The sequence below is a fragment of the Loxodonta africana genome, chromosome 2 (assembly GCF_030014295.1).
Source record: "Loxodonta africana isolate mLoxAfr1 chromosome 2, mLoxAfr1.hap2, whole genome shotgun sequence".
Classification (NCBI taxonomy): Eukaryota; Metazoa; Chordata; class Mammalia; order Proboscidea; family Elephantidae; genus Loxodonta; species Loxodonta africana.
In genome coordinates, this window is record NC_087343.1 from 47778288 (window position 1) to 47803544 (window position 25257).

General features: G+C 39.8%; 1 non-coding gene across 1 annotated transcript; it reads right to left on the minus strand.

Moving 5' to 3' along the window:
- Positions 1 to 12048: 12048 nt before the first annotated feature.
- On the minus strand, positions 12049 to 12119 carry TRNAR-UCU (transfer RNA arginine (anticodon UCU)). The gene has a single exon. It is a non-coding gene; the product is annotated as a tRNA-Arg (tRNA).
- Between the last annotated feature and the right edge of the window lie 13138 nt (positions 12120 to 25257).

Consider the following 25257-nt stretch of genomic DNA (forward strand, 5'->3'; position numbering starts at 1 on the left):
AATGTTCTGTTTCATGATTTAGATACTGGTTACACACGTGTTTAGTTTGTGAAAACTCATTGAATTGTACACATATGATATATGTACTTTATGTATATGTTATACTTCAATATAAAATTGAAACAAAACAAACAATAAAAATAAAACATGAATTCTAGGTGGACCTAAATGTAAAATGAGAAACAATAAAACTTCTAGAAGGCATCAGAGATAAATACCTCATGCCCTTTGTGTAGAGAAAGGTCCCATCCCTGAAATTGCAACTCAGTTGATTTGGGGTGAGCCCAAGAATTGTATTTTAAAAGCATTTCAGCTGATTAAAATTTGCAGCAATGACTGAGATCTAGTGTTCTCAAGTACCCCATAAGGCAGGGGTAAAGTACCCTGAAAATATGTCCAAAATATCTACATACATTGCACATAGACTGGAGCAAAACATGATGCTGAAGTTGGCCAAAAAATCACTCATTATTATTCCACTCAACTAAGTCTTTCTATATATTTTCATGATAGACCAAAAGCCATGAACTGTAATTACGTTAGAGAAAATGATAAGAGATAGATAAACAAATATATCCTAAAATTAACATGAAAGAGTAGAGAATTTTCCCAGGTCTCCAATTATCTTTGCTGTCTAAGAGCTTTCCAAATCATCAAAGCCCACTCTCATTCCTCTTTTGCTTCACCAGTTTTCTTTGTTATGAATCTTTTGCAATTGCAGAAATGTCAGTGCCTGGGCTTTTCTTAAAGTTTAGATTCTGTGAATTCTTTTCTTTATTCTTGTTCCCAAGTTCCAAATGGAGAATGAAGAATCTGTAACAACCCATAGGTGAGCCATGGTTGGTGTGTCTCAAGTGCATAGCCCAAAGCCTGTCTTGCAAAACCAACTATAGGTTTCTCCACATGAATCCACTCAAGGTACAGCTCTATGGAATCTACATAGAAACACTGGACGAGAACCTCCACAGACTGAGCTCTGACCTCACACGTCTTCAGGGGAACATGCCTTTGGGTCCATGTTCAGCTGCTCGTTTGGCTATGGTCTAGGACTGAATGAAAGAAAACTTGGTTGTCTAAAATGCAGAGCACAAAGAAAACAAAAGGGGTCTTTGTCTTTAGCACAGGGTCTTGGTTGCTTGCTTGGTTAGCTGATTGGTTGATTTTTCCCCAGGTGTAGAAGTCACTCGGAAAATATTTTCTGCTTTATTTTCCACCCTTTTTCTGCCTCTTGTTCCCTATTTTACTCTTTATTTCTTTATCTTTCCTCACCCTTTTTTCTTCTCGTTCTTCTCCCAGTTAAAACAGACCATAAAAGGAAAGAACAGTTTACTCCCAGGGTCTAAGTGAGAAGTGGGGGTGGGGATAAGGATGGAGTTGGGTTGAAACAATCTTGTTGTTTTATCCACTGACTCAGGTCTGAGGTCTCTTGTGCAGGTTCCCTTGTTCTCTGCAATACTTTCAGCAGGAAGCCTGGATACAGGACCTGAAGAAACCACCTGTCTCTGAAAAAAGCAGCTTCTTGCATTGAAATTGTCGGGAATTCCAGGCTAACTGTGAATGCTTATTGCCAATATACAGCCACGCATTCAAGGTTTGGCCTAGCAAACACTTGCTTTCGGCTTCAGTCAGGCTGACTGAGACTGATCGCTTCAGGGAGCAGGAGACTCTCCTCATAGGTGGATATCTGCTCTCACCGTGACCCAATTCTGAGATCAAATATTCCCCTAGAGTCAGTTTCTCATTCAGCCCTGGCATCCCCACCAGCATCAAAGAGTATTCCCACAGGGCATGATGAAAAAGGCCAGTCTGGCCCCTCTAATTGAGCTAGCAGAAGCACAGGAGCATGGAAGTTATTACTCCACTGAAACACTCTCATAACCTGTGGATGGGCAGGGAAGCAAGAGTCCCAGCACCACGCAGTAGTTCATGCCTTGCCTTTGCTGGTTTTCATTCCAGAAGTTCTGCTCCAGAGGAAAGATATATAAAAACCATGTTCATTTCATCAGGTCTAAAATAAGGATGGGCACAAAACATATTTTTAATTTGCATTTTATACATTTGTAGGAATTTTCTAGCTTTCTCTACCTTTTAATAAAAGTAGTTTATCAATATATTCATTGCACATGGTTGTCCTCTTAATTAAACAGAGCATAATGCCAGTGATCCCTGGTGGCACAGTGGTCAAGCATTTGGCTGCTAACCAAAAGGTCAGCAGTTCAAATTCACCAGCTACTCCTTGGAAACCCAATGGGGCAGTTTTACTCCATCCTATAGGGTCGTTGTGAGTCGATATCAACTCGATGGCAGCAGATTAATGTTAATGAGATCAAAGACTTCATTGCTAGAAAGACAAGTTAGTTTTATCTCATTCCAAGACTTCATTACTCACCACTCTCAAACAGCGTGGAAATGTCTGCCATTGTTACATGAGGGACTAGATAGATGACTTTGCACCACATTTCATGGGACCTATATCAGCACCTTCACATACAAGAGACAGCATGGATTTACCACTGGTTGTTGTTATATCACAGCTTGACCTGCTGTTCTGGGATTGATTGCCAAGGGAGGCAGCAGACAGAAACAGAAAGTATGAAGGACCCAGAAGATAAGGGTTTCACTTTTATTTCTGCGTATTCCTAAGTCACTCTTCTTCAGTTTCTTCATCTGTAAAATATGGATGATAAAACTAAACCTTGTACTACTTTCCACACAAGACTGTTTAGAAGTTCACCAGGGGAGGCACATGCAAGTGGTTTAAAAACTATAATGTCTGGTGTTATTGCCATTCACCATTTTGTGCTATAATCTCCCATCAAGCATAGGTTAAAACCATCTGGGCAGTCTGAGGTAGTACACAATTCTTCAAGTTCAATGCCAAGGCCCTAGAGTCATTGAGTTGGAATTTAGTCACTTGGCATATTATACATTTGTAGGAATTTTCTAGCTTTCTCTACCTTTTAATAAAAGCAGTTTATCGATATAGTCATTGCACATGGTTGTCCTCTTAATTAAATAGAGCATAATGCCAATGATCCCTGGTGGCGTGGATTAATTACTTTTGTGTGTGGCCTTTCTAGCCATGGTCTTGTAACTCCCACCCAGGTTATTGAGCGGGATTGTGTGATGGGGTAATTGTGGCCTACCAAGGGGATTGCTTGGAAACCTTGATGGCGTAGAAGTTAAGAGCTATGCTGCTAACCAAAAGGTTGGCAGTTTGAATCCACCAGGAGCTCCTTGGAAACTCTATGGGGCAGTTCTACTCTGTCCTATATGATTGTTATGATTCAGAATTGACTCGACAGCAATGGTTTTTGTTTTTTTTTTTTTGGCTTAAGGGGATTGGTCAGTTTTGACTTAAAAGAGAGTCAATTCCAGAGAGGTGAGGAGGATTCTACCACCACCAAGGAAAAACAATTAGAATAAGGGAGAGTGTCCTTTGGACCCGGGACCCCTGCACTGAGAAACTCTTGAAAACAAGAGACAGAAAGAGAGGGAGAACAAGCTGTAACTCTGAAGCTGATGAGAGGCAGTGTCAGGAGAGACCTGGCAGCAGGAGATGGTGCAGTGGGCTTCCTGGCCCATGGAGAGAGAAAGCTGAGTGCCTCTGGGCAAATGCCTAGGGCCAGGGAGAGGTGTGCCTCCGAGCACAGTTGGGAAGAGGCTGTTCTGATGAAAAAAAACTGTATTCATGAGTGTTCCTGAGCCCTAATTGTAACCTGTTACTTCCCTAATAAACCTCAAAATCGTGAGTATGGTCTGTGACTTCTGTGTGGCCATTGCAATGAATTATCGAATCCAGCAGAGTTGAGAGTGCTGTGCAAGGGATGGTTGTGTCAGAACTGGTAAAAAAAAATGGCAGAAAGAGGAGGCTTGTCTGGCCTCTACCTCATGGGACTCAACCTTGTGTTGTTGATCTTGATTCTTCTTTCCTCTTGTAAAGTTAGAGGAGGTCAGACACTGCTCCCAAACCATTTTTACAGTCATATTATGTACAATCACATTACATCGAGCCATACTGGGACATGATTCACAGAGCCTAGTCCTTCCCAAAGCAGGGATAGATATGGGCCCTCATTAATGAAGTCATAGTTAAGAAAAGAACTGATGTAAAAGGGAAGCCATTATGACCATTAAAGCCTTGAACCTGAAATTAAGGAGCACCTACTAAATTTATGGCACAGAGAAAGAAAGGAAACACTGGCCCAGGGAAAGATGGGAGTGGGATGGGACATCTCTGAGTAGGGAGAACTTTCTTCCAAAGGCAAACCTTTGTCATAGCACTCCCAAGGATTGTTTGAACTCCTGGTGGCCCTGGCTGTCATTGCTGACTCTCATTTTTCCCATCTGTATACATACTTATGGCCCTGGATCAAGAGAGGATTCATGAAACAGATGTCTAATGACTGGTACCCTAACTTGGGCTAAGATCACCAAACTGATGACAAATGAGACACTGTCTGAGCCTCACCAACACCTCATAGCCTCCATCATGGGCTGCAAGGGAGAGAGTAAGCTCTGAAAACTGGGTCATTCCCAGGAGTGAGCTTTGGGAAGCAGAGGTAAGTGAGGAACCCTGAGGATTTCTGACTTTGGCTTAGAATAGTCTTATTGCGAGGGTCTTTCGTCCATGGTGCTAATTCAATGTATCTGAAGGGAATATTCAGTTTGCCCTGCTTCATTAAGTATCTACTTACAATCCTACAAATAATAATTTTCAATCTTTTACTAAGATATTTGAAAAACAAAACCATTAAGCTGCTTCTCTCTGGGTAATTTCAAAGCACTTATCTCCATGTTTTTTTTTTCTTTTTACCCAAGAAGGCAGACAAAGACAGATCTAATAACAAGGAAGGAGAAAGTATCCTTGGTGTTTCCTTCAGAGAAACCAGGTGAATCTGAATAAACACATGCGTAACTTGAATACCCCTCTCTCTTCTGAATATAATACCAAAATATGGAGAGTCAAGCTTTTTAGGATACTAGAGTTTTCTTCCCCTGGCTGTGGTTGTTTAGATAAAATTTTTCTACTATATTGAAAACATTTGCTAACTCAATTATTTCAATCTGTTACTAATCATACTTTTTTTGAAATTTAAACAGATTGGAGAATTTGTCTTCACAACTGGAGGTAACTAGTCACGTGCAAACATTTCCTTGATAAGATAGAGCCTGTTATAGACTGAATTATGATCCTCAAAAAGACATGTTGAAGCCCTAACCCCTGTACCTGTGAATGTGACCTGTTTGGGAATATGACCTTTGAAGAGGTTATCAGTGAAGTCAACATGAGGTCATACTAGAGTAGGGTGACTCCTAGTCCTATATGACTAAGGTCCTTATAAAAGAGGAAAAGATACACAGAGACAGCGAGACAGAGGAAGGATGGCCATGTGACAACAGTGGCAGCTGCAAGCCGAGGAACACCAAGAATTACCAGGATCTACCAGAATCCTTAGGGATTAATAGAAAGCCCCCCTATGTTCTGCCCCCTTCTTCCTTCCTCCAATTCCAACCATACAAGGGACAGAGACAATATATTATTATTAAATTTTATTTGAGGAAATATTATCTCATAAATATTTCAGTTATATCTATGAAATCAAGATTGTATTATCTGTGCTTTTCAGCACTCACCACATAACACATCTCATTTTTTGATATTATCACAAAATAAGGTGTTTCACATAAGTGAATTTTCCAGGTTACTGTAACTTATCCATTAAAACCCTAAATGTATTTTATTTGAATTATTTTAACTGGAAAATGTTTCTAAAACACATTGAATGCTTCTTTACCTCTTAAACAGAGGTTACCTATCATGATTTTGCCTCTTTATTTTGCTTAACAATTCAGGGTCAGCACTATGAACATCCATTACCCTCCTGGACTGTAATACAGAAATGCTTTCCAATAAGAGTGAGGAAGGCCTTTTGCCAGTGCACAATATGGCTCCAGCCTACTGCGATGTTTGTCTATTTGTAGTTCTTGAGTCTGCCTTTTCTCCTTTCTCTGCATCTTCCATTACAATATGACCAACACCTGTGACTCTTTGCTGATTCCCATGTGCTTTCTCTTTCTAATATAGTGTTTCTAATATACTTTTAATATACTATGAGCTAGGAAACCATGCTCCTCAGCTTAGTCAAATGCATAAAACAAGAGTGTGCAAGCTCAAAGTGAAGATTAGAAGGACTACTAAAAATGAAGTACATGAATTTAATATCTAGATATTGAAAATTTTGTTTAGTTGCTCATAGGCTTTTTAAAATATTTCTTTTTGGTCATCTTTCAGTTGAAATTCAAATAGAGTAAGTGACCACTATAAAAGGTTAAGTAGTCCAGTATTCAGACTTGCAAGATAGCTTTGAGTCACATTTGTTCACAGCATACTTTTTGTAAAAGCCCAGGTCACCAGCCAGCATGTAGTTACGAGCATGAGGCAAATCTTGGAAGGTGTTTTTGTATTAGAAGAGATCTCTTAAACATTATTATCCAGTCAATATACTGGGCATTATTTTTGATCATTTGACCATTGACAAACATCAAAAGCCCTTTATACCAAGGATCTTGCTTAGGGAAGCCTTGTTAATATTGTTGGCCTTGTAAATGCTGCAGGTATCCAAAGGAGAAAGTGGCTTTGACCACATCAACCTCTCTCTTCTCTATGACCTAGATGGAATGGCCATATTCTCTGTGGAAGCAAGAGGAGAGAGACTGCATCGTGAGTGTCTGAGTAAGACTGTCACTACCACGGTCACCTCAGAAAAATGGAGAACTGCCATGAGATAGACCAGAAGCAGCTAATTTCAAAGCCATTAAAGTGGGAGTTCTGAACTCTCTGTTAAATGTCTCTATAAACAGATCCTGCCTTTTCGCCCAAACATCTGCTATCACAAGAAGCTGGAAATTGGGACAGCTGGGTACATACAGCCTATGGACTCTCACAGAGAATCCAACAGAAAAGTAAGAGGCATCTTCGGCTCAGCTCACCAACTCCTTTTCCTAAACAGTTAAGGAGCTCAATCCCCCTAAAAGAAATTAACTAAATTTGTTTTACTTCCAGAGCCTAGTAAGGCCCTAGTTAAAGGTTTTGCAGTTTGGTACATCATCTTTATGTTTTTAAGCAGGCTTAAAAAGAGGGGATCAAGGGAAGAGGGAGGCTGTTTCCAACCTAACATGATAAATTGACAAGTTTTAAAAGTTTGAAGGAATATCTGAACTGCATCCCAGTTCTCTCGTGGCTATTATGTGTCCATCTATTCAACCCAGCCTATTTTATAATCTGATCCTAAGCTTTCATCTTTTCATATTTCTATAAATCAGGAACAAATTGAAGTTTTAAAGTGGGCTGTAACAGAGCAGAGCCAACTGGCTTATTTGTAGAACATGGTCTAGGAGATCATAAAACATTCCTTTTGATTACATATGTGATCCCTTTCACAAAGCTTGAAAAAAGACTGTCTTTAAAATATGTCAGTACTACAGCAAGGAAGGGCTCTCTTGTGGGGAGTAAAAGACATTCATCATTTACTCGATCAACAAATATTGATTTACTCATCATTTATGCAACACATGTTTACTGTGCACCCAATGCCTTCTTGGGGTCCTGGTGGCATAGTGGTTATGAGCTACAGTGTGCTATGGCAGCTAACCAAATGATCTGCAGTTCAAAACTACCGGCATCTTTGGAAACCCAATGGAGCAGTTCTCTTCTGTCCTCTAGGGTCACTATCAGCTGGAATCAACTCGATGGCAATGGTTTTTTGTTTTTGATTTTTTTTGTTTTAATTTCTAACACTGTGCCGGGCATTGGGACCACAATGGGGAGAAAAATAAATCCAAACTGGGCTCTTCCAGAGCTTGCAATCCAGCGAGACAGGTAAGAAATAAACAAATATTTACAAACTAAGAATTTAAGTATAATTATGGAAAGTGCTCTGAAAAAAAAAAAAAATCAGGGAATCATGTAATCAAGGACCATAACCGAGACTGGGAGTCAGCAAAGTCTTTCCTGAGACTCGGACATTTAAGCTGAATCCTGAGACTGAGCAGGCCTTGACCAGATGAAGAGTGGAGAAGAATATACAAGGCACAGGGAAGAGCAAATAGCAGCCCTGAAGTGCTCTGCTCATTCAGACCAATCTTCTGAATCATGAGTAAGCTCGTTTCAAATCTGCATGGTCACTGAGAACTCTTGCTTGCAATTCCACAGCTTCTTCCTCCACTCCAGTCCTACCAAATCCTCAGTGTCTTCTTCAACCACCACAGTGCTCAGTCCCCTCCCTCCTCTAACATGCTTATTATATTCTTGAGTTAGCACAGAGCACTTATTGACCTAGCATACTTTTTAAAATTGTTCTCTTCCTCTACGCATGTATGTCTTGCCTCCGCAAGTAGGCCATCAGCAAGTGAGTTCAGTAGACTTACTTATCCTACATGTCCCTACATCCCCAAAGCCTCTTGTACATGCCAGATTCCCAGGTGTATTTGGCAGTAGACTAATTGCCAATATTTTCTGCCCCTTATTGTTGTTAGGTGCTGTCAAGTCTGTTCTGAGTCCTAGCAGCCCTCTAATGATGGAATGCGCAGAGCCAGTGAGTCTTATTAAGTGACCCAGGTAAGGGTAACTCTACACATTAAATGATCCAGCATTTGATTAGGGATGTGAATTTGGTTTCTTGAGTGTGTGTGTGTGTGTATATGTGTATGTGATGGGGAATACATTTTTCCTACTTGTTTTTTTTTTTAGCTACTTGTTATTGGCATGCTCTATTCTATGAAGAAATACGTTCATACCTAGTTAGGATTAGGATCATCAAGGAAGAGAATTGTTATATGCCTGCATGCTGAAGACATATAGTTAGATACAAAATAAAAGGTAGAGAACAGGAATGTATGTCATGGTTCCAATTTTGTAATGTATGTGTATGTGAGACTCAGCAGAGCAGAATGGTTAAGAATGAGACACAAACCAGATTGCCTATATTTTAATCTAAGCTGTACCCTTCCCAAGATGTGACTCTGGGTAAATTATTTACCCTTTCTCATCTATGTGATGGGAGTAACACCTCGAAGTGTTGTTATGCAGATTAACGGAGTTGATATTTATAAAGCACCTAGAACAGTATCTGGCACACTGAAAGCTCCATATAAGTTTTCATAAATAAAATGAGGAAAAAAAAGAAATGAAATAAAAATGTGTCACATAAAAGACCAAGAATACCATGTTTTACGCAAATAACGTGCACCTTCAGCACTTGGTTGTCGGCTGTGCCTCCCGCCTACGCTCTCCCCCTGTGACACACCCTCACAAGAGCCACCATAACAATCCTCTTCCACATGTTGTCATAAAAAAAAAATTAGCATAGTGCGCTTAGGAAAATACTTTGCGGGGGAGGGTGCAACCAGCAAACAAACACAGAAGATGAGTATTATTTGTGTAAAAAATACAGTAGATGTTAAATATATTGATGGAGTTGACCTCGGTGATAAGGTTTTTTGACTGTCATTTTCTTTTTGGGGGGAGAGATCTGTATTTCCAAGTTTTCTACAATAAAAGCATCAAGTTTTTGAAACAAAAAAGAGCATAAATATTATATTACATAAATATGTGTGGGTAATAGCTATACTGCTTAAAAGTCAGTTTCCACTTCTAAAAAGCTGTAATACTAGCTATTTTATAATGACATCCTAAGAGTTAAACGGACTCAAACATAACAGTAATCATGAAAATGGTTCAGGACTGGGCAATGTTTTGTTCCATTATACACAAAGAGGGGTGGATGATCCAGTAAGCAAGGTAAGCATGGACTTACTTGTGCTTACTTACTAAATCTGTAATGAACAATTTCACATGTTTTTCATCACATCAGATTTACTTTACTTACTGGGTCATTCATCCCTGTCAGGGATTGTAAATTTGAAAAAAGGCTTTGATTCTGTAGGAAAGTGCTATGGGGTTAGGAGAGAGACAGATGCCAGGAATACCTAGAAGTTGTGGAAAAAAAAGTGTAAAATTGCTCACGACAGATGATCTGGTAAGCAAGGTAAGCACCACGCTTACCTTACCTATTGGTTTATCTGCCCCCATAAGGTCGCCATGATTCGGAGTCAACTCCTCAGCAACGAACAATAACAACAAAGGACTAAATTAGGTAATAAATAGCTCTATTTATTTTTCAGCGTATACTCTTACTCTTCTCTCCCTTGACCTGTATGCACTACTACAAGGGGTTTTCTTGACCTCTGGTTTCTGGATGGGTTTGGCACTGTGGAGCCCCTGAAGGAGGTCAGATGGAAAGAGGACAATGAATGACTCTGGTACATGCAATCCTCTGACTCTCTCGCTTCAAAGTCACCACAGGTTGGCTGCATCCTAATAAGGTCAGACTGGAATCAAAGCAGCCTCTCCTGTATAGTGACTCCTGCAGGTTTTAACAACAGCTCTTCTCTGACCCTTCACCATAGTGTCGTAATGTCCCCACTCTCGCTAGCCCAGGAGTACTGCCCTATTCCTAGAGGATTCCCTACACCCAGCCCAGGCCTTTGTGAATCTCCTTTTATCAGGGCCTCCTTGAGTTATTCTAACTGAGCTTGCCTTCCATTTCCTGCTGGGGACTGCCTGATATAGGGCTGACACCCATCTGTAAGAGGGTGAATGCTCAGCAAACGCGAGGCAGATATTATTGAACGGTTGAGAAAACAATTGGAAACGGCTGGAGCCTAGTGATCTGCCACTCATGCTCCTTTTTGCTCTTTGCAGAACCTGGTACCTTGCTTTGGAGAAAACAGTATATATACAACTTATCAAGTGCTTACTAAGCGTTAGGCAATGGGCTAAGTAGGCTGATGACCAGCGTGTGAGGTCCATGGTTTATAAATGAGGAACAGAGGCTCTAAGGGGTTAATTAACCAAGTAAATTAGGACTACTAAGTAAAGGAAGGAAATCTTGGTGGCGTAGTGGTTAAGAGCGTGGCTGCTAACCAAAAGGTTGGCAGTTCGAATCCACCAGACGCTCCTTGGAAACCCCATGGGGCAGCTCTACTCTGTCCTATACGGTCGTTATGAGTCAGAATTGACCCGGTGGCAACAGGGTTAATTAAGTAAAGGAACCTGAGTTGGATGCCCAAAGCCAGCAGGGGTTTCAGTCTTTGGGGGAACTTGTAGCAACTTCCAACTACACTAGAGGAACTTGAACCCCATCAGCAGCAGCTGGCAAAGGCACCCCTGGTCTGGAAAGAAAAGATCATGGGAAGGGCATTTCGGTGTGGGATTTTTGTGGTATACAAATCCCTGGCTGTTAGAGGCCAGTTTTCTTTCCCTCTTGCAGGGTGATTGAGACAAGCATTTCTTTTATGGCTGCTGGTGCAGAAGGGTGACAATTGTTCATCATTCTCCAAGCCGTTGATCTTACCTTTGTTGCTTAGAGGGTACATTTTATGCCTTTAGGTTATTGGCTCTCCAAGGCAAACTGGCTCTTTGTTTAACCTAATCCCACCTATTGTAGAGCTGCTTGTGCAATCATAGTATGGCGAATAATAAACCATGCTTATTTTTTATATAATTTGTTAACGTTGTACAGGACAGGCTTCCTACCCACGTGTCTTAGCCAAGCATCCATTTTTATATGCACTATAATCTCATGAACAGGGTAGTTTCCAAATAACGAGGTAGGTACTTTAAACACTGGAGAGGCAGTTGATCTAGTGACTAAGGACATGAGCTCTGAAGCCAGATTGCCTGAGTTCACATCTAATGCTATCACTTCACCACCCTGTGCCTGTTTCCTCAACTGCAACCTGATGATAATCATAGTATCTACCTCACAGAAATGGAACAAAATGCTACCCAGTCCTGTGGCATCCCCATGATTGGTTGCAGATCAGACCATTGTGATCTATAGGGTTTTCATTAGCTTATTTTTGGAAGTAAATGGCCAGGCCTTTCTTCCTAGTCTATGTTAGTCTGGAAGCTCTACTGACACCTGTTCAGCATCCTAGCAACATACAAGCTTCCACTGACATGGATGGTGGCTCTCCATGAGGTGCATTGGCAGGGAATTGAACCCAGGTCTTCTGCATAGAAGGCAAGAATTCTACCACTAAACCACCAATACCCTGAACGAGTTGCCATTGAGTCAATGCTGACTCATGAAGACCTCATGTGTGTTAGAGTCGAACTAAGCTTTGTATGGTTTTCAATGGCTGATTTTTTGAAGTAGATTGCCAGACCTTTCTTCTGAGACATCTCTGGGTGGACTCGAACTTCCAACTTTTTGTTTAGTAGCCAAACGTTTCACCATTTGCACTATCCAGAGGCATTAGTTGCATCAGCGCTGCTGAAATGTCAAATAAGTTAGACAAGAATCAAGTGGGTTTGGTCACAGTAAGGTCCTTGTGACTGAGTAAGAACAGATCCAATGGAGTGTGGGTATGGAATCAGAAATGTGGCTCTAATCTTAAGCCCAGCAGGACAGGCCCCTGGGAAGCATGGTCAGGGATGCAGAAGGTTTAAGCCAAGTTTGTGTGCTAACGTGGGAAAGGTCAGGAGTTTGAGGAGCAAAGAGGGAAGCTCATCATTCAGGGTCAGAATCTGGAAGAGAACAGGTCAGTGAAGCAAACCTCCACCCAAAAAGAGATTATCTGAGACTCGTAAAGCTTGCTTCTGCCTCTAGCTCCCATGGCCCATGTAACATATGTGACAGTGACAAGCACACAGGAGGCACATGCCTATTCCTCAGATAGGGTCTAGGTTTAATGGACAGTAACAACCAATGGGAATGATCCAAAGGATTTACATATTCACCTACTACCTGCCAGGCACTGGTCTATGTGCTACAGTTATAGTAGTGACCAAAAGAGACCTGATTCCTGCCTTCATGGACTAACATTGCAAATGGTTTGGGGAAAAAGAAGTGGGGATTGTCTAGGGGAAGAAAAAATAAAAATAAGCAAACAGATACATAAAATGATGTCAGGTAGTAGCAAACACACCAGGCAAGATAAGGGGATGGAGAGAGATAAAACAAATCAAACCCAAACCCATTGCCATCGAGTTGATTCTGACTCATAGCAACCCTATAGGATAGAGTAGAACTGCCCCATAGAGTTTCCAAGGAGTACCTGGTGGATTCGAACTGCTGACATTTTGATTAGCAGCCGTAGCACTTAACCACTGTGCCACAAAGGTTTCCAGAGAGCGAAGGTTTCCAGAGAGAGATAGGGCCTGGTATTTTAGATAATCTGAGAAGATGGAGCCCTGATAGTGCAACAGTTAAGCCTTGGCTGCTAACTAAAATGTTGGTGATTTGAACCCACCCAAGCGCTCTACAGGAGAAAGACCTGGCAATCTGTTCTTGTAAAGGTTACAGTCTAGGAAACCCTATGGGTCAGTTCTACCCTGTCACATGGCGGTCACTGTGAGTTAAAAACTGACTTGATGGCACCCAACAACAACAATCTTAGAATGTCTCCCCTGTGCTAATGACATTTGAATAAAGTGAGAATCCAGACGCGACAGCAACCAGATTTATTTTATTCACCAATATAGGCGGTCCCTGGGTTACGAATGAGACCCATTCCTAAGTCTGTCTTTAAGTCAGATTTGTAGGTAAATTGGAACAGGTACATATGGTTCTTAATTAGCATCAGTTAATGAAATGTTTATTTTAGTATATAGTCTATATTTACTTTTCTATGCTCATAAAACATTTAAGAAACACTTCCAAATACACTAAAACATCTTAAATGTAATAATACCGTACATAATAATAATAGTGCGTGCGTTTGTTATTACAAGCCGTTTGTATTTAACTCAGATTTTTAATATAATAGGTTTTATGGCAGTCATTTCTGAAGTACAAGCTGTCCGTAAGTCAGATGTTCTTAACCCGGGGACTTACAGTATAGTATGACCTATTCAGGTTGTTCTGGAAATACCATCTTTGTTCGTTCAGCAAGCCCTTATGTGGAGAAGTATACTTTAAACTGATAATTACCTTTAATACATGAAAACCAGGCCTCCAAGAAATTGTAGCAAGGCCCCTGCAACAGTGGTTTGAAGCTCTGTCTTTCTCTGCGTGTTTAGGGCAGGGTAAGGCCAGTTAATCCCTGAGGCCCAGACAGGGTGAAGGAGCTGTCTGAGCCATCAGTCAGCTCTGTCTAGACGGTACTGAGTTGTGGGATGTGAGGATGGCTGAAGGCTCCAGCTCACTCCTGCTCTCATAAACTTCTTCTCTCTCCTTCTGTCTAATGCATTATTACACCATTTGCTCCTGGTAGGTTCTCAGAAGCACAGCCCTGCTACAACACTGCAGCACCATGATAGCAATTCTTTCAGCAACAGCTCCTTCACCTCCTTCCATCCCCAAAACAACTTCACCAGACTAAAGAGAGATTAGGTCCAGCTTCTGTGAAAGGGTCAGTCATTTTACAACAATTTTCTCCATTGCTAAAATATCTCCTCCTTCTGACGACCTAGACATAAAATGATAAAGGCCCCCATTTTGTGGGAGTTGAATTTTCTTCATGGGAATGTCTTTTCCCCAGTCAATTTTGAGCATACTTGATACTTGAATGCTCTTTCAGAAGTTAGGACTCCAAGTCAGCCTTTTCTTTCCCAACATGCCCCAGTGCAATACTATTATAAGGAAATATACTCCCAATTTGTGGACTCAAAGCCAGTAAGGGAGTATGATTTTGTAAATCATATGTTGTTGTGAGATGCTGTCAAGTCGACCCCAGGTACAGCAGAAAGAAACACTGGCCGGTCCGGCACCATTCTCACAATGGTTATGCTTGAGCCCATTATTGCCGCCACTGTGTCAATTCATTCAACTGAGGGTCTTCCTCTTTTTCAAAGACCCTCTACTTTACCAAGCATGATGTCCTTCTCCAGGGACTGATCCCTCCCAGTAACATTTCCAAAGTCTGTGAGACATAGCCTGGCCATCCATGCTTCTAAGGAGCATTCTGGCTGTACTTCTTCCAAGACGGATTTATTTGTTCTTTTAGCAGTCCGTGGTATACTCAATACTCTTCACCAACGCCATAACTCAAAGGCATCCAATTCTCTTCAGTCTTCCTTATTCATTGTCCAGTTTTCTTATGCATATGAGGCAATCTACCTTTATTTTGGCTTTTTGAGGGTCCTTCCTTTCCTATGTAATGCTAATTGTCAACAGGTAGCCTTCTTTTTGCAGTTCATTATAACACTAGCCCTTGATGCTGTTCTTAGCTATAACTGGCACAAATGTCTGCCTTAATAAAGCTGAATGTGTAGGGGTGGGAGGTTTTTCCCTTGAAAAAATGCCATGTCTATGCTGAGTGCAACACATTTACTCCAAATTTCCTATTTCAGGCAGTAGAGATTTGTCACAATGTGGCATGTTGTATATTTCCTTATATAGAAAAAAAAATAGAGAGAGACGGTCTGAAAGATGTATTACTTCAATTATGTGTGTCAAACCATCTGCCACAAGAAAATTCAAAATGCCCTCTTGGCCACCTGATGGAACATAGTTCATTGATGCAGAAGGTGGCTGGAAATTTGGCAAAGGCTCAGCTGTTCAAGGAGGGGAGTAGTTGCTGTCACAAGACACAGAAAACCCTCACTCATAATAAAATGGGAAGGGCTGCTGAAGGCCATGTGAGAGATAATGCAGCAGATGCCCTTCTTAAATTAGTTTAGTTTACAATAGATCGCAGATCCCAGGTTGACTTAATATGAATGAATCTTGACATGATCCTTGGAAACTCAATCAGGTATTCTGCAGCTGCTTTGGCATGACACCTGTGTGTCTTCGACGCAGATGATACGCAGCTTCTAAAAGCCTCCTCAATCACAGGTTGCCATGCAAATTGCCATGTATGTACAACCTACAATCCCTTGTGTATTTTGGGCAGCAGTGCATACAAATATGATGGGAATATGTCGGGTCATTAATTGCTTTGAATTTCTTTCCTTCGTGCAGGACTGTGAAAAAGCGGGGATGTTAACACTGAAGCTTTATTATAGGAAGTCCGCAGTGAGGAGTGAGTAATATTAAATGTAATCCCAAGAGGAGAATGGAGGTCTTACGTCTTTCTCATAACAGGAATGCTTGGAATCACATTTCCTCACCACCAAATCTGACCCTTTTTTCATAGCCAGTGTGGTGTGGATCTCACCCAGGCTGGGGTTCATTCTCCATGGGCACTCCTCCTTGGCAGGGCCAACAGGAGGCAATTGGTTGAAAATTATCATGGGACTTGCCATGAAGAATCCTGGCATTGCTTCTACCCTAAACCCTTACAGGAGAAATTCTCGACCAGGGATGATAACACCACGACACCCCCACCCTTCAATGCCAGAGGATACTTGGAAATGTCAGGGAAATAATTAAACACTGTTTCCTCTGGTTTTCAACAACAACAACAACAACAACAAAAAACAGCTTATCTACCTTTCCTTGTTAAAATATAGAAGAGAAGTATATTGGTAACTGAAACTGTTCAATGCCATAAATGCAAACATTTGGATCTGAATGGTGGAAGAAGGAATGTTTAAAGAAGAAATGGTAGCAAACTGTAACATGACATTCTACACTGGCTCCTTAAGAAGTTACAACGCTTGATGGACCCTATTATTTAAGTATAACAGTACCAGTGGGCAACTGCCAGGAAATACAGTCCTGAGACATATGCTACCAGGTGTGTTCGGCTTCCTCTATCCCCCACAACATATTTAACCAGGTTATATTCATATTTTCAGATTAATATGAACACAAAGGGTAGCCCGGCAGTTAAAGGAAAATATAAAAAGACGAGAGAAGATATGCCATGCTCTAGAGAAGGAGGCAGTTTCCATTATCGTATCTTGGTGATGATAGGAGAACCTGTGGGCACTGTGTGATCTCTAGGTATTTTTTTAGCATTAGCTGACAGCAACCTCCTTTTTTCTCCCAAGCAAATTGGCTTTTTTATGCCATTGCCTTGTTGTAGCAAACCCAGGCCAGCTCAAGCTTATCACCCCAGCACCCTCCCTAAACCACTGGATCTAGGGCAAGCACCGCAACAGCTCTTACCTTGGGAATGATATTGACAGTGGGAGTTAAAAAAAAAAAAAAAAAAAAGGCCTCCTAGTTCAGCACATAAAGAAAAATGAACAACTAGAGTCTCATGATCTCATACCTCCCTCTTAGAAACCAATTTACCTTGAGATGTGTTTTAATGTTCAGTGGCATACAGGAAAATCAAGGCTTATAATAGAATCAACCTCCCAAAGGTGATGTGAATAGCCATAACAAAACCAATTTTAACTCAGCCAATACTCAACAGATAGTCATAAAGAACAGGGCCCAGGTGATGGGCACTGTAAAACCTAAAACCGAATAGATTAAGCAATTAAAGCACTCAGAGCTGATCAGCTGCTCCACATGTATTACGTGTGGTCCTGCCAAATGGTGTTGCCGTGCTTGTCATCCGTTTGCAGTCGCCGTGCACCAATTATCTTTGCACATTATCCTCATTATCTCTGATTACAATAACGAGAATCTGCATTTTCCTGGGGCCTAGTGACTTTCTGATACAAAGGGAGAAACGTTAACTCAAGCTTTTAGGATGCCACTAAGGACACAGCAACATTAACATTCTAAATGGTACCTAGTGTCCAGAAAAAAACTTGATCTCTCTTAGTGCCTTGCACTAAACCATGAGTTCAGTGCTGCTGTTGTTCTTGTGTGCCATTAAGTCGATTCTGACTCATAGCGACCCCATGTACTACATAATGGAACACTGCCTGGTGATGAGCCATCCTCACAAAACTTGCTTTGTTTCAGCCCATTGCTGTAGCCACTGTGTTGATCCATCTCATTGAGAGGCTTCCTCTTTTTCACTGACTCTCCACTTTAGCAAAACTGACATCCTTCTCCAGGAATTGGTGCCTCCTGATAACATGTCCAAATTATGTGACAGGTAGTCTCACCATCCTCACTTCTAAGGAACATTCTGGCTGTGCTTCTTCCAAGACAGATAAGTTTGTTCTTCTGGCAATCCATGGTATATTCAATATTCTTAGTCAACACCATAATTCAAAGGCATCAGTTCTTCTTCTGTCTTCCTTATTCATTGTCCAGTTTTCACACTCATATAAGGCAATCAAAAATACCATGGCTTAGATCAGGCACACCTTAGTCCTCAAAGTGACATGTTTGCTTTTTAACACTTTAAAGGTCTTTTGCAGCAGATTCACCAAATGCAATACATAGTTTGATTTCCTGACTGCTGCTTCTATGGATGTTAATTGCACATCCAAGTAAAATGAAATTCTTGACTTCAGTCTTTTCTCTATTTATCATGATGTTGCTTATTGGTCCAGTTGTAAGGATTTTTGTTTTCTTTATGTTGAGGTATAATCCATACTGATTCCTGTAGTTTTTGATCTTCATCACTAAGTGTTTCAAGTCTTCTTCACTATCAGCAAGCAAGGTGGTGTCATGTTCATACAAGTTGTTAACGAGTCTTCCTCCAAGCCAATCCAGTTTCTTGGATTATTTGCTTAGCATACAGACTGAATAAGTATGGTGAAAGAATACAACTCTTATGCATTCCTTTCCTGATTTTAAGCCACTCATATCCTGTTGTTCTGTTCAAACGACTGCCTCTTGGTCTATGTAGAGGTTCTTCATGAGCACGGTTAAGTGTTCTGGACTTCCCATTCTTCGCAATGTTATCCATAATTTGTTATAGTTCACACAGTCAAATGCCTTTGCATAGTCAATAAAACACAGGTAAACATCTTTCAGGTATTCTCTGTTATCAGACAAGATCTATCTGACATCAGCAATGATATCCCTTATTCCATGTCCTCTTGTAAATCCTGCTTGAATTTCTGGCAGTTCCTGGTTGATGTATTGCTGCAATCATTTTTAAGTTATCTTCAGCAAAATTTTACTTGCATGTGATATTAATGATATTGTTGGATAATTTCCACATTCTGTTGGGTCACTTTTCTTTGGAATGGGTACAAATATGGATCTCCTCCAGCCACTTAGCCAGGTAGCTATATTCCAAATTTTTTGGCATAGACAAGTTGAGTACTTCCGGCTTGCATCCATTTGTTGAAACATCTCAAATGGTATTCTGTCAATTCCTGGAGCCTTGTTTCTCATCAATCCCTTCAGTCCAGCTTAGACTTCTTCCTTCAATACCATCCGCTCTTGATCATATGCTACCTTCTAAAATGGTTAAACGTAGAACAATTCTTTTTGGTACAGTGACTCTGCGTATTCCTTCCATATTCTTATGATGCTTCCTGAATCATTCAATATTTTGCCTATAGAATCCTTCAATATTGCAACTTGAAGCTTGAATTTCTTTCTTTAGTTCTTTCAGCTTGAGAAATGCCAAGCGTGTTTTTCACTTTTGGTTTTTTCACTCCAAGTCTTCACACATTTCATTAGAGTACCTTGACTTCTCACACCACCCTTTGAAATCTTCTGTTCAGCTCTTTTACTTCATCATGTCTTCCACTTGCTTTAGCTTCTGTGTGTCCGAGAGCAAGGTCCAGAGTGTCTTCTGACTTCCAGTTTGGTCTTTTCTTTCTTTCCTGTCCTTTTAAATGACCTTTTGCTTTCTTAATGTATGACGTCCCTGATGTCATCCCACAACTCACCTGGTTTTCAGTCATTAGTGTTAAATGTTTCAAATCTATTCTTGAGATGGTTTCAGGTGGGATGTACTCAAGCTCATACTTTGGCTCTCATGGGCTTGTTTTAATTTTCTTCATATGAATTTCCATATGAGCAACTGTCGGTTTGTTCTATAGTCAGCCCCTGGCTGGCCTTGTTCTGACTGATGATATTGACCTTCTCCATCATCTCTTTCCACAGATATAGTCAATTTGATTTCTGTGTATTCTATCTGGTGAGGTCCACATGTACAGTGCCACTTGAAAAAATGTATTTCCAATGAATACGTCATTGGTCTTGCAAATTCTGTAGTGCAATCTCCAGCATCATTTCTATCACCAAGGCCATATTTTCCAACTACTCTCCTCCTTCTTTGTTTCCAACTTTTACACGATCACCGGTAATTGTCAGTGCATCTTGATTGGGTTCAAACCACTGACCTTTCAGATAGCAGCTGACCACTTTAATCCCTGTGTCACCAGGGCTTCTCCTGATGGAAGCCACTGCATTCAAAATGTTTTTTGTTACACCCAGTCATTTAAACATAGCAAATGGCATTCCAGTCTGTCTAGCAAAGCCATTTAGAGACTATTTATTTCCTCATTATAGTGATTTGTTTAGACCCTGACAGTTTAGGATATACCCATCACTTCAGTATTTATCAGTGAACTAACCCTACACCTGTCCTGAATGGGAAAATATGCTCATTTTCTCTCACACTGGATACTTAGGTATCAACTGATAAAACTCAGATAACCAAACAGGAGTTGTCATCATTTCAGTTCAGTTTCTGACCATACAGTTAATATAAAGGATTGTACTCCCATTGCTGTGGAATAAATAAAAGGAAATAAGAGAGTTTCTTCGACACAAATAATGTTCTTTTCTTAGGTTATGGGTTTCTTTTTTTTTTTTTTGAACTTTACAATCGCAGTGTAAAGTGGTACTTCTGAGAAAACCTCACATTTCAGGTTGAGACATTCACCTATCATGTGTACATGGAATGATCTCCATAGCAACCACCTTCTCTTTAATTTTTTAGTATTGTCATTCTAAAATATAAATTACCTAGTTGTTTGGTTGCATAAATCACATACCAAAAAAACTGGGACTCATTAAAAATATGCATAACACTGTGGTCTGATTTCTCTAGAAATAAAAAATGTTCAATAAAAGCCCAATTTTTCACTATCATGTAGCTTTGTACTATTCTTTCTCGTAGCTTTAACCTCTGTACCCTTGCCAAAAAAAAAAAAAAAAGGAGCCAGAATACTTTAAAATCTGTGCCTATCATCAAGGTAGGTAGTTTCCATTTCTTTCATCTTACCTTATTGTAGCAGCTGAAATGGGGGCTCTGGAAAGCTTTACTATCTCAAGTTGCTTCTTAATAGATTTTGAGAGTCACCAGATTATTTGAAGAATCCTTGAGAGATTTTGATGTTTCAAGAAAAAGCACTCTCTGAAACGTAACACAGACTTTGAATCTAGAGATATTCGTGTGAATAATTACAATCGTATTTTAAGGTTCGTTCATGTGAAAACCTTCTCATAAGAGAGTTATGTATCCAAATGACATACCCGCCCCTCAATTCCTGCCTTCATTCATGCCAGGGAACAAGCCCTCCTGAAGTTTTCTTCCTGGTTGAGCTCCTTTTATACTTGTGCCTGTCTCACAGGTCATCTATGAAAATTCTTTATAAAACATGAATGAGTGTTCTAGGAACTTCTTTAAAACAGGTTCTTTATCTGGAATTCATAAACCCCTTTTGCCAATACCCCTCCTAGACCTGCACGCAAAGGTTTCTTGCCTTCTTGTGTACGGCGTGACCTCTAAGTATTTAGAGAGCCCCACGTATCACAAACACATACATAATTTTTTTTTTAAATGCCTGGGTACTGAAGTCACTTGGAATCTGGTGCTTAACTATGGTACAATGGAAATCATAACCTTAAACATACATGCTTGTAAGTAACACCCTTCAGACCTCAGGGAAATATTTCTTCTTACTGTTTTCCCTGTATCCTAGAAATATGAGACAACTGTATACAAACACCATGAATATTTTGGGTTATGTGCCTACTGACACTGAAGATGGACATGGCTATGGAGTCAATGTAGTATTTAAGCAATAGATGTTCTTAGGTTAAAAAAAAAAACAAACAAGAACCAAACCCTTTGCCATCGAGGTGATTCCGACTCATAGCAACCCTATAGGACAGAGTAGAACTGCCCCATAGAATTTCCAAGGAGCACCTGGTGGGTTTGAACTGCTGACCTTTGGTTAATAGACATAGCTCTTAACCACTATGCCACCAGGGTTTCCAAAAAAAAATTAAAAATTAATCAATAAAAGACAAATTAATTAATTTGCCGAAACCTTTCTCGTGGATATCATGAATGCTATAGAGTCTTGCATGATAAAGCATCATTTCCCAGTAGTACTAAAGATCTTTTTTCTTGTTCCTCTTTGTGTTCCAACTCCTGATTCTGAAGATATTCATGAATAGTTCAACATTCACCGTAGTTACACTTGGCTGAGGAATATTTTGCGATATTAAATGATCCATGTTTTCCTTAAATGTGTACATCTAGATATAACATCAAGAAGCATGATGTTTGGCAACTAGACAGACATAAATGATAAGATTCCAAATACACTTATAAATATATCTAATAAGATTTCACTGTATTTTATAATATATTTAAATAACTTTATTGAAAATAATATTTTATTACAATTTATATTTTTCCTTTAAGTTTAATTGATAATTTTGAATATCTTATACAAAAATTCTGTCATTGAAAAGTTTTTCAATTTGTCATTATGGAAGTAAATTTTCAAGATAGGAGGCTAGAACAAATTTTATTAAACAGTTTTTCAGTTGATTTATAACTTATGAATGCCCAGGCCCCACAAATGTTAGGGGCAGACCCGTCCTTTGCCCTTAGTCAAGAATTCCCAATTTTGCAATTAGCACTACCTTGTCTGGGTGGCCTCTCACCAGGTTCCCCTCTCCATACTACTCTTCTGAAGTTTCCTTGGATACCCAGGAGAAGGTAGAAATGGACCAAAGTGATGAAGCCCCTCTAACCTCCACCCAGGATTTTACCCTCCATGTTCTCCTCTTTCTTCGATCACTCATAAAGACACAAAGAAATGGTCTCAGGTCTTTAGGAAAATGAAAGCTATTGAACTCTCACCACAAAGTTGGGATCCTATCCAGAAATCTATTCTAGTATATATGTCCAAATGAAAAGGATTTTCTTCTTGCCTTTCAGCTTATACGACTTTATGACCTACTCTAAAACTACAAAAGATTTATTCACAGTAAGTATGTAATGCATATTTTGTGAGCAAAGCCAAGTTTTCTGACCAATGAGTCATTGCCTTTAAAAAGAAAAGAAAAAATTACTCATGTGAGCTACAATTATTTGCAGAAAGTATCAGGAACATCAGCTTTTAACACTCCTCATCATATTTTTAGATCTTTGCTTTATGGTCTAAATTTGAGAGTTAAACAGCCCTTTGAACTTTAGTTGGAATGAACTACTCTTTGTATCACTATTTTAGGAAAACCTGGCTCTAGCTAATGGGGAAGGAGGCTATTTCCCCAATCTGTGCTCTGCAAGTCTGCAGGGATCTGTCTTTCAAGATGTGCAATACATGTGTAAACTGCTATTAGTAATAATTTGTCGTGATTAGGGGAAAAAATTAGGTAGCCCTTTGCTGTCAGGTTGTTATCCTAATGAAAAGCTGTCAAGATAATTTTATTTTACCCTGAAATGCCTCCATCAATTCACTTTAGCTGATTGCCAGAACATTAACCTTGGTTTGCCTTTCAGATCTGCTGTTCCGAGAATGGTGTGTAAGTAAAGATATGGTATCAAATATCTTACAGTTTAGTGTTGATTTGAATTTTTTTGTGTTATATAAATAAAATCTAATGTCTTAATCATGAACAAAAGTGTCCCTGGGATTTTTTTAAAAAGCATACATACTCAGAAGTGTCAAGTGAAGTGTCAGTCTTATGGGAGGTCCCAGTCCTATTCAGGCTTTTCAATGTCCATAGAACATTTCTATGATCACATGAAGGTATAAAATAATTGGTCTAACAAAGTTATCTTCACTGTTAGGAATAGTTCTTGAAGTGCTAGTTAATAGCATACAAGATGTCTTTGAAAATGTTGGGCATGTCAGGCAGGCCCTGAAGACAGGGAGGAGAGTCATAAGGTCAATTCATCGTTCAAATGAGTGAAGCATGTTCAAATAACACAGGAGCGCAGACTACATCAGTATTTTTAATAGTCTCAAGAACAGAGTTTAAGCAGGTGTTAATATCCTTTGAACCCCCATCTCCAGCTCAGCCTGTTCCTCAGTTTCCTGCTGCTGGAGCTCTGTTCCCTCATAGTAACAAGGCCAAATTAGACAGTTGGTACAGAAGGTAATATATCAGGGTCTCTTGTCTTCCAATTAAGTTCTTATTTACTCCAATTGCCTTAGAGCAACAACACAGGAACACCATGTTATAAATAGTATTTAACTTCTCCAAAATTCAGCAAATTTTTGGATGAAATAGTGCTTTTGTTGTTGTTTTTTTGTTTGTTTGTTTGTTTTGTTTTGCACTTCCTCCCCTAATTGATGGTAAACCCTTCAAGGATGAGAATTGTATCTGATGCATAATTGCCTCCTCAAGATGTCTAGCATAGTAGTAGATATTCAATAATTGTTTATGGATTGTGAGAATAAATGAATGGACTTCCGTTTCTGATGAAATGTTTGGTGAGGTGTCAAACCAGAAACAACTAAGAATACTGGGAAAAAAATATTTTTTAAATCTTCTTAATTGCATTGAAGAGCTTACAAGAGTTTAAGGATTTTTCAGGCCAAATTTTACCTGTAGGAGAAAACTCACAGATAAAAGCTGAAACCATGTTTGTCCTGAGACCATTGTCTGAACCTGGTGAACTCAAACTTCAGTTTTCATGGCCTCAGTGGTGCAGTGACAGAAAACCAAGCTAACACTTAACCAGGTGGGGAGTTTAATAGGAATCTCTCCCCCTCACAAATTTCCATCCTCAGTTTAAGTCTGAGTCAAACACCTTTCTCCCAACATGATGGGACTTCAAGAAAAGTTGGCTTCATGCTAAATGTTTTCTCTCATAGAAACACATGGTTCTCTTTCACTTCCTCCAGGTCGTTACTCAAAACATATCTTTTGAGTAATGAGAATGGCAATGAGAATGGCAATGAGAATGTCTCCGGTCACTCTATCTAAAATTATAACTATTCTTCCCTCCACAATTCCTATCTCATTTCCCTGTTGCATTTTTTTCTTCATTGAGCTTATCATTTCCTGGAATATTTTTTATTTTACCTTTTATCTTTAATGTAAACTCCATTTTCTTTTTATGTAGAATGTAAACTCCATGAGGGAAGATTTTTCTTCTGTTCTATTTCTATTGCAGAAGAATTGACTGATGAATTGGACATAAGATATGACAGAAAATGAGGAGGCATGAATGACTTTAATATTTTTGACCTGTGTTACTGGACATTAACTGAAACGGGGAAGACTATGGGAGAAG